The sequence below is a fragment of the Anguilla anguilla genome, chromosome 8 (genome assembly GCF_013347855.1).
Source record: "Anguilla anguilla isolate fAngAng1 chromosome 8, fAngAng1.pri, whole genome shotgun sequence".
NCBI lineage: Eukaryota > Metazoa > Chordata > Actinopteri > Anguilliformes > Anguillidae > Anguilla > Anguilla anguilla.
Window position 1 is genome coordinate 13,893,622 of NC_049208.1, and position 9,474 is coordinate 13,903,095.

The following is a 9,474-nucleotide window of genomic DNA, read 5'->3' on the forward strand; positions in this document are numbered from 1 at the left end:
AAATTAGATTTGTATTTAAAAATGACTTTGTATCTACAGAGTAAATAGCTTAAATGTCTATTAAATTTATGAATTTTTAATGAAGGCTTTAGAGATGATGAACATTTTACCATATTTTCTTGTGAAGGCCAACAATGGGCCACTCTTTCAACAGTCATGTTACCTTTCACTTTGAATTATAATCTAGAGTTTCACTACACAATGATAACATATCAGTGCCTGGGGGCAATGGTAATGTTAATACATCAGTGCTAACACCAAGCGTATCATTAAAATTCACTGAATTCTCACCTGCTGAACAGAAAATATCTGCATTAAACATGAATTGAAAATAAAACCTGAACACTACCATGCATAATTGCAATAAGTAACCAAATAAATAAATAAATGCACACTGCATGCTGAGGTTAATGGTAAAACTGGTCAATATAAAATGTGTGAGTTAATGTAAAATCATTGCAGTTTTAAAAAGCCAATTTAGAATAGATCAATTTGTTTCCAGACATTATGCGACTGGAGGTTAAAATCACTACAAGATATGAAAAATGAATTGAGCGCAAGTTGAATTACCCATCAAAGAGTCTCATGACTATTAATGAGGTGCCGATTTAAGAAGAGAGATATTGTGTACGGCATCAATGTCTGGTCCAATGTTCAGTCATTTTAAAAAGAGAGCAACAGTCACTGCCTGGAAAGAGTGTGTTAATAATAAAGAACACAGAGGAGTCTGAGAGCATGCACACTGCATACAAATACTGCGCTGTAAAAATGCAAAAGAGCTCATATGTAGGGGTGAAGGCAAATAAATAAATAAATATTTCAGTGCTCAAGAAAGCAACAGAAAAACATCGCTGAAAACAATGAGCAATGATTAATGCATGCATATCGTTTGTTATAATTGGCTGGGAACAGAAACTGCTGCCTGCTCTGAATACTCAGAGGGTCTGGAAATGTACCCCTGTATAGTGTAATCAGAATCATTGCAACTTGCACATTTACATTTTAGGCGTTTAGCAAATACTGTTATCCAGAGCAACTTTTTCTACTGTTTACATTATTGTTTTTACATACATTCTCTTTATTTATACAGCTAAAAAATCATTAAGACATTTCAGGTTGGGTACCTTGCCCAGGGGTCCAATGGCAAACAGATGGGAATCTAGCCTGCAACCGCAGTTACAAAAGCAGTTCCTTGACCACCAGGCTACACCCCCCCCCCCCCCCCCCCCCCCGCCTCCCCCCCTCCCGGCGGTACTAGTGGCATGTTGGTACACGTGCTGTCAGCTCTGAGGCCTTCGTTTTCCTCAGATGAAACACTCTCCGCTGCCTGTGAACGGGGGAGGCAGTGCGAAGCTCCGGGTCCTCTCTTTCATTTCCCATTAATGGATGGGTCATGGTGGAAAAGCCGCATCACCCAGACCCTCGCAAACCTTGAAGGCATCTCCGTTTCGCCGCAGCCGGCTGGATCACTTCTCCCTTCCTCTAATCAAACCAAATTCCATCAATCACCCGGATGCTGTTTCCTGCCCCCTCCCACCTCGCCTCTCCACTCGAGGCTTAAGCCAATTTATTGGGCCTTCAAAGGAACTCCTCTCCTGCCCGTGACGATGGCGAGAGAGGGTGGTTAACTGCGGAAGGGCGAGGTCGAGACCCCATTTCGCACGGCCCAGTGTGCAAAACGTGTCCACAGCGCTGCCGAAAAAAATGCGGTGTCTGCCCTAAACGGAATACAGTTGTGTCGGAATGTAACTACGTGCCCCAGCATCAGAGGAAGTGACATCGCAACATTCTAAGTCCTCTGTTCTTCTGAGGTGCTGACAGCCTCTGGATCTCCCGCATTCTACCTACTGTTGGATTTTCACAGGTTGTAACATCCTCACATTGGCTCAGCAGAGCACATTATTGGTCGCTGCCCAGGGGAGAAGTGAAGGTGCTCTATCACTGTGAGAGCACTTGCTAGGGTGTTAAGCACAGAATGTTCTCAGCCTTCTTCTCTGGAACAAAGCAGTACTGCACCAATCGAATGTCACATAGTTTTATCTGTAGACTGTTTTTGCTTTCATGAAGAAAAACATTTTGATCATTTGTGAATCTTGAACACACAGACATGCACATAACTATTGCTTCTTTTGTTTTAAATGTATTTTTTTTTTCCATTTTGGATAATCCACATGGGTTACATATTGCACTTTGAATCCAAATGAAGCAAATGGGATGAGTCGTTTTAGCATTCTGCTCCAATCTGTCTGCTTGACTAACATTCTCAATCCAGAGGCTAACAGGTTACATCCCATATGGGGAGATTAGCAGGCCTGATTCTCTTAATCCAAGAACAAAGGAGGTTTACTGAAGACCTGATTAAGTTTTCCACTGTAGAAAGGGAGCAGACAGCTATCACCAGCCATTGTAAAACAACAGGGTAAAAAGTTCACACCTTGAAATCATCTTTCTGCCTAAACCAAAAATAAATGAAAAAATGAAAAAAAAAAAACCTCCTTGCTCATTTCAGAGTAAGAAAAACAGTGAAATGGACACGCAAAATATCTAATATATAGAAATATATTGATTTGAAGTGAAAATATATCATTGGTTTGCTGATGCTTCATTGTTGATGCTGAAGTTCTTTATTTATTTTGTCTACCTAATTCCAGTACACCTTGCCATTCTAAATACATGAGACCATATATCTACTAAGTTACATATTAGTGCAGGGGATGTCACACATATAGATCTGTTTCAAGGAAAAAGGCTGATTGTAAGCTAATGAATACAAAGGAGAGATTCCATTTATAGAAGCCTACAGGAAGTACAGGAAGTGATGTTTGTACTCAGTCACTATGTCATCAGTCTTTCCAGCAATGAAGTGAATGCCTGCTACTATAGCACCATTGTGTGTTCTGTTCCTATTTACTTAATAGTTTGGAAGTTCAAAAGGAATGTCCTGCCAACAATACATTCATCATTGATGCACAGTAATGGTACAATACAAATCTGTCATGGTTTTGGCTGATGCCACCATTTCTTTTCCTTCCTGCGCCTTTTCTTCAGTTATTACGGCCATTGGTTTTTCATGCGCCTTTTCTTCAGTTATTACGGTCATTGAGTTGATTGAATTATACACGTGCAAATTTTCTTTTTACAATTTGCACCTGTTGGCGTTCTATTTAAACCCCAAGCAAGCTGATAAGCTTTGCTTCAGTGTCACTTATGTTGCACGAGAGCCGGTATTCTGTCAAGGGAGGTAAAGGTAAAGGTAAAGGTAAAGGTAAAGGTAAAGGTAAAGGTAAAGGTAAAGGTAAAGGTAAAGGTAAAGGTAAAGGTAAAGGTAAAGGTAAAGGTAAAGGTAAAGGTAAAGGTAAAGGTAAAGGTAAGAGTTGCGATATTGGATTGTTGTGGCTATAAAATTAGCACAACAGTCTTTAGCTTTTTTAGATTGTTGGCAACAAGTAGTGCCACAATCTAAGCTCAGTATTCTTTCTTTAGGGTGTTACTTTTTCAGCCTCGGTTCGAGGTCTGTTTTCTTTGAGTTGCCCTGTTTTCTGCTCCGGCAGTTTTGTTATTTTCATACTCCTTAAGCTTTAGTTTTTTTTTTTTTTTTACCCAGTACGTGGGTTGTGTAGAGCTTTTCTTTGGGATACTCTCCCTAAGGAGTATTGTTTTCCTTTCCCTTGTCTCTTGAGACTTTGTGGCTATTTTACCTCTGGTTAATAGCTTAAAGAACCCCCTGTTCAGTTGCGGTTGGTCTCCCAAAACTCCCACTCCTTCACAAAATCTCAATGCAGTTCAGTATACACACACACACACACACACACAACCTTTTTCAGTATCAGATTTCCATATTCCTAATGATGCTTTTAAAAAATCCAAGCTCACAGCCCTCAATAATGTTTACCCTGTAAAATCATTTCATATTTCCCGGTGGCGTATTGTTACTATTGAAAAAAATCACATGGACAAACTCCTGATGTTTCACTGCCTCTTATGGGTAAATCAGCACTCATGGTATTGATGGGAAACTGTTAAGAAATAAAACAATCACTTTTGACATTGCAATGATGCACAACAAAATTACGTCCTGGAGCTAAATACACATATTTCAGGTAGTTAAGCTGCATATGTGTGTGCTGGTTTTCAACCTCCACCAGGCATATACTGTATATATAACTATTAAGATAAAATTTTAGTGCCTGCCCCGCCCATCCCAAGTTGTTCTACCCACAGTTCCATATTTTTCCGTCGACCCTAACCCCCCACCAGCACCAAATTTTCTCTCTGTGCCCCCCTTGGTCGTCCCACACTCAGAGAGCCACTGAGATACCTTAAGAAATTATGTTTCATTTTTCTTCATTTACATTTCTTTTTTTTAAATTCATGTATATTTAACATAATGCCACTTATGTTACTTTGGCACCTTCACTGGTAGTCCTCTTAATTCATATTCTGCACAACCCTCTCATTAAATCCTGAGTGCCAGGGGCTTCTACTGAACATGTTTAGCTGCAGGAGGGATGGAGAAGACCTGCATCTCAAGCTGGAATGCGCTGAACATGAATACCAACAGCTAGGGCTTTCTGGTTTGAAATGCTGTTGGCTTGCGTGTCACTGATAATCGCAAATATAATATGCTGGGTGATCCATATTCCAGCCCTCCCAGCATTGGCAATGAGCCGATCCACCAAGGTTGTGAAGGGTTTTCAGGAAAGCGCGGTTGCTCGTTGGCGCCGTGTGACGCTTTATTGATTTACCTGTCTTACAGAAGCACTGCCCCCTCACAATTAAACGCTCGTTTTGCGACACTTTCTGGAAGTCACAGGAGGAGTCACCTTGAACTTGTGCCTTTAATCACGAGGTTCCGACGCTCGGCTTCGCAATCATCCTCCGTGACTCCCCACCGCTGTTTGATGATTGCTTTGAATTAAGGGAGGTAAATTGCTCAGCGATTACCACAAGATAAACTGAGGACTCGTGGACGTCTGCATTTTCACTTTTCCCAGGGAGAAGACAGGGCCCTAATCACACTAATGCACAAGTTTAATGGATATTAGAGGTTAGCGTCTGCCCATTAATTTACTTAACACCTTACAGACAGACGTTTGTTCCCTGTTGTACCTCTGAGAGAGACAGAGGGAGAGAGAGACTGAGACTGTTGTCTTGATAGCTTGTTTTCTGCAGTATTTGACTCCAGTGGCAGTTATTTGTTGATGTCCTCGTATTCCTTGAACTCCAAATACCTCACCTGCCATCACTGTCATATTGGTCGACGGAGACCCACCTCCCATGTTTCTTTGTGTGACTTTAATATCCCAGGTCTGAATGCTGGAAAAGGTCACTTTGACTGAAATATCAATGTTGTTACATAATACAGACCAACACAAGAGAGTCAGGTGTATGGGATGTGTCTGTTTGCACAACTCTTGTTTGTGGATAATTTCTCTGTGCTTTATGGCCTAGATATTTACCATCTGCCTGTAGAAATTTCTGAAGATGTCAGATGAGGTTGCTTGAGAAATATCTTGCTCACTCTTGGTGTAACTGCATTTTTATGATTGCAGTTACTTAGAAACCTACACCTCAGGCAACATGCTAAATGTCTTCATAATTATCTGAAATTATTTACTGTAAAGCACAGTGAAATACCATTATGTTAGACTGTAGACCCCACTAACCTCTTGTTTCACTATTCATTACATTTTTTTCCATTTGAACACAGGCTTTGTTTCGGGTTCAGTATGTTAGTATGATATGGAATCGGGTTCTAGTTGTGTAAATTGTATCCATTTGCTCAGTTCACTGAATTGGCCTTCATGGCATGAGCAAAACTGATGGAAAGTCACAGCTTTCCAATTTCCTTTTCTCGGCAAGATACGTATTTTTTACCCTATAATGTGAAATGAACTAATTTTGCCAAGGCAGTGAACGGTCTGCAGACCTGCTTCTCTTTTTGAAACAAAACAAAAACCAAACTCACAGAGCCAATGGAGTAACTGCTAGCTGCACACCGACAGGACAAATCATTAAAAAATCAAGGGATTTCCTAAGGGGACTGAACATGAGACAGAATCTTGCTTTCTGTGAGTTATAATATGGTACATGTACGGGAAATCTTTCGGTTTCAAAATGGCAGTTTAAAAAAACAATTAATTTTAATAATATAAAAAACCAATATACCGCCTCATGTGAGAGTGAAACAGAAAGAGGTATAGCTGAAAATGAGGGCTGAACTGGGTTTAGAATAACTTTGGTTTGCCAGTCTGAAATTAACAGTCCCTGCCTTTTAAAATCTTTAATGATATTCCGTAATTATTCAAATAAAAAAGCTTTCAGACCAGACAATGGGAACAGTCATTGAGGAATGTCTTTTCATTGCAGGGCCATTCAGCATTAAAGAAATAAAGTAATTTGCCACTGTAGCGCTTTCACTCTTTGTCTTTGTTAATTTGAGTGCGTAATATGAAATCCTTTTGATATAATAATGAATGGGAGACTCAGTTGTTTCACAGAGTAACATCCGATTGAACTTCTAATCATTTTTATTTATTAATTTACACTCTTTCAGTTCCCTCCGCATACTCTCCTTTGATACTGACTTCCATCAGTGTTAAAGTCAGATGTTGCTTGTCATAAGGATGTCCACCAACGGCCCGAAAGCCTGAATTCAATTGACTTATACAGTGCATCAAGGGGATACGATTACAAATCAAACCACACCCGTTACCCCCCCCCCCCCCCCCCCACACACACACACACGCCATGCCGTTATTTGTTTCCATAGCCTGTGCACGTTGGCAGCGGGCAGTTTGTTACCCTGGCTTAATAACATGTAGGGCGTAGGAAGTTATTTCCCCTGCTGCTTCTGATAAGAGCAGGGAGTGAGGTTCTCCTCGCTGGCCTCAGCCTTGGGCTTTTCCCCGCACCCTTCAGTGGAAGCTGCTATCTGTCAATGCACTGTGTGCGGTGGTCTTTTCAGCACATCCTCCGACCATCTCACCTGCTCTTGTGCATCAGAGCAGGGGGCTTTACATCTGCATGTGTGATGTGTGTGTGTGTGTGCGTGTGTGTATGTTTGTGTGTGTGTGTGTGTGTGTGTATGGGTGTGCATGTGCGTGTGCGTGTGCATGTGCGTGTGTGTGTGTGTGTGTGTGCTTGCCTTGCAGCAGATTTCCACTCTGGCATATTCAGAGAAAGCTGCAGATGACAGTCAAACTAATGCCATTTAGTTTGACTGTCCTCCTACATTTGTTTGTACATTTATTGACCGTTCTCATCTGCAGTTTTTTTTAAAGTATTTCAATGTGCACAGAAGAAGATGTTAGGCAGCTCTGAGAAATGACATTACTCAGAAACATTGAGGTGTCAGATAATTATGGCACAGAAATAACTGGTTGACATAAAACATGTATTGATTTGCAAAAATAGAGATAATACACTGATGTTGCTTTGTAAAAAGAGCGACAGTACACTGCTGTTGTATGGCTAATAATGTATGACTGTGATCTTACATCAACATTGTTCTTTACAATTATTTTATTATGTAGCAATGTCTCTGGGCATGTGTGCGCATTGGTGTGAGTGTGTTTTCTTATCTATTGGTGTGCGTGTGTGTGGTTGTATATTCTTTTCATAAAGCATTGTACCTTACATCACAAGAATAGAGCTCTAAGGTCTGGCTAAGGTTCAGTTGATATAAACTAGACCATATCCAAGAAAGCCCAGCCATATGGAATTTACAGCCAGGTTTCTTCACTTATAAAAGCTCACTTCTGACTTTGGTAAGGAGTTAGCAGATTTTCCTGACAGCGTGTCAAATGAAATGCAGACACAATATGTTTGAACATGTTTATTTTTTGTTGCTTGCCATTTTGGTCACACTTTACACAGTGAACATCCCTAAATCTCCCATGAAGTACACAATTTGGATTCATTACCACAGTGTAGCATCTTTATAAATTTTGTATTAGTATACTTTTTGCTTTTTTGAGGAATTATGGTCAGGGGGGACACCAAGTCCAGCCGGAGTATAGATATTCAGCATAAATAAAGCTATTCATAGTTTATTATTTTTTGTTGGTTTGTTTGTTTCTTTGTTTTTCTGGTGCACTGACAAGATAATTTAATCTTGTGGAAGTTTCCTTATCCTGAAGCAAACATTTGAGCTTTTGAGCTCAGTGGGGTTGAAGTAAAAGGTATGTCTGTGACAGCTAATTTTTAAATGGTTATTTCACAAATTTTAATAAGATGATTGTGCAGTTTGCACCACTAGATCAACTTCTTCGTAATAATTGAGTAAATTTTCTTTGAAACACAATTGCAAGATCACACGTGTGTACTTTTTGCTACACACCTTATAGAACATATACACAATTAGCATATTTCATAATGCAAATTTGGTATGACTTTACTGTGCTTTACACTGAATAGTTATCAATGATTTTGTAAATGCATTTTCCAGTTTTTAAATTTTATTTTGTTTTATACTGGCTGTCCGTAGCGATGGTTAGGTGAAAGAACATTGGAAAGGAAAATCAATAGCAAGGACCGTAACTGTTTAACACCGAGCTTGTAACTCCAAAGTTGTAAGTTCGATTCCCAGTTGAGGTGTTGCTGTTGAACCCTTCAGAAATGTACTTAACCTGATTTGTTTCAGTGAAATGTGCCACTGCATTAATGGATTGTATGTAAAAATGTAATCTGTGCAATAGAGCACCTGGTAAATTTAATATAATAATAAATCTGGCTATGCATTGCAGAAAATTCACAGAAAAAAAAGCACACTGGCTACATGCTTCAACCTGGATGTCTTTGAATAACCATGTTCTTCTGGCAGTAGGACTGTTCTATAAACACAATTTGTAGTTCATCCAGTACAATGCTTTATAAAGATGTTACGACATGCTAATGACTTCATCTAGAGCCGGACTGATGCTTTTTGGATGTTAGACATAGATATTATGGCAAGTATTTTCACCAGGAGGTGATGAGGTGGCAGTCAGATGGGGAGGGGCGTGGCATTTATTTTTCACATCGTGAGCACGTATCTGCCTTGTTGTCACAAGCAGTCCAACCAATCCAGTCCAATCTAATCCCTTTCTTCCTCAGTGCCATTTTCGTTTATCATAGAGGTTTGCTGCGTAACGACTGGGTGGGTCTTCTGTTATGTTGGCGTAAGGCTTTGGGAATAAGCAGCAAAACTGCATTAGTGGGTCATTAACCCTGAGATCATGAGTGCTGGGCCTGGCCTCATACAATGGGAGTTTTGGTATGGGTGCTATGTAGAAGCACTGAACCATCGCAAAACACACTCCACTGTAAGTGGCATATGATTAAGCGTGAAAACAAAGACCTGAAGAACCTTTAATAGATCCCTAAATCATTGTGTGAAGCTAAGAGTTTGTTTTTAACCTTGAAAAAAAAAATAATGCTAATTTGAAACTACCCACACTAATTTGTTACTATTAGCACCGTGCAGCCTGTTAC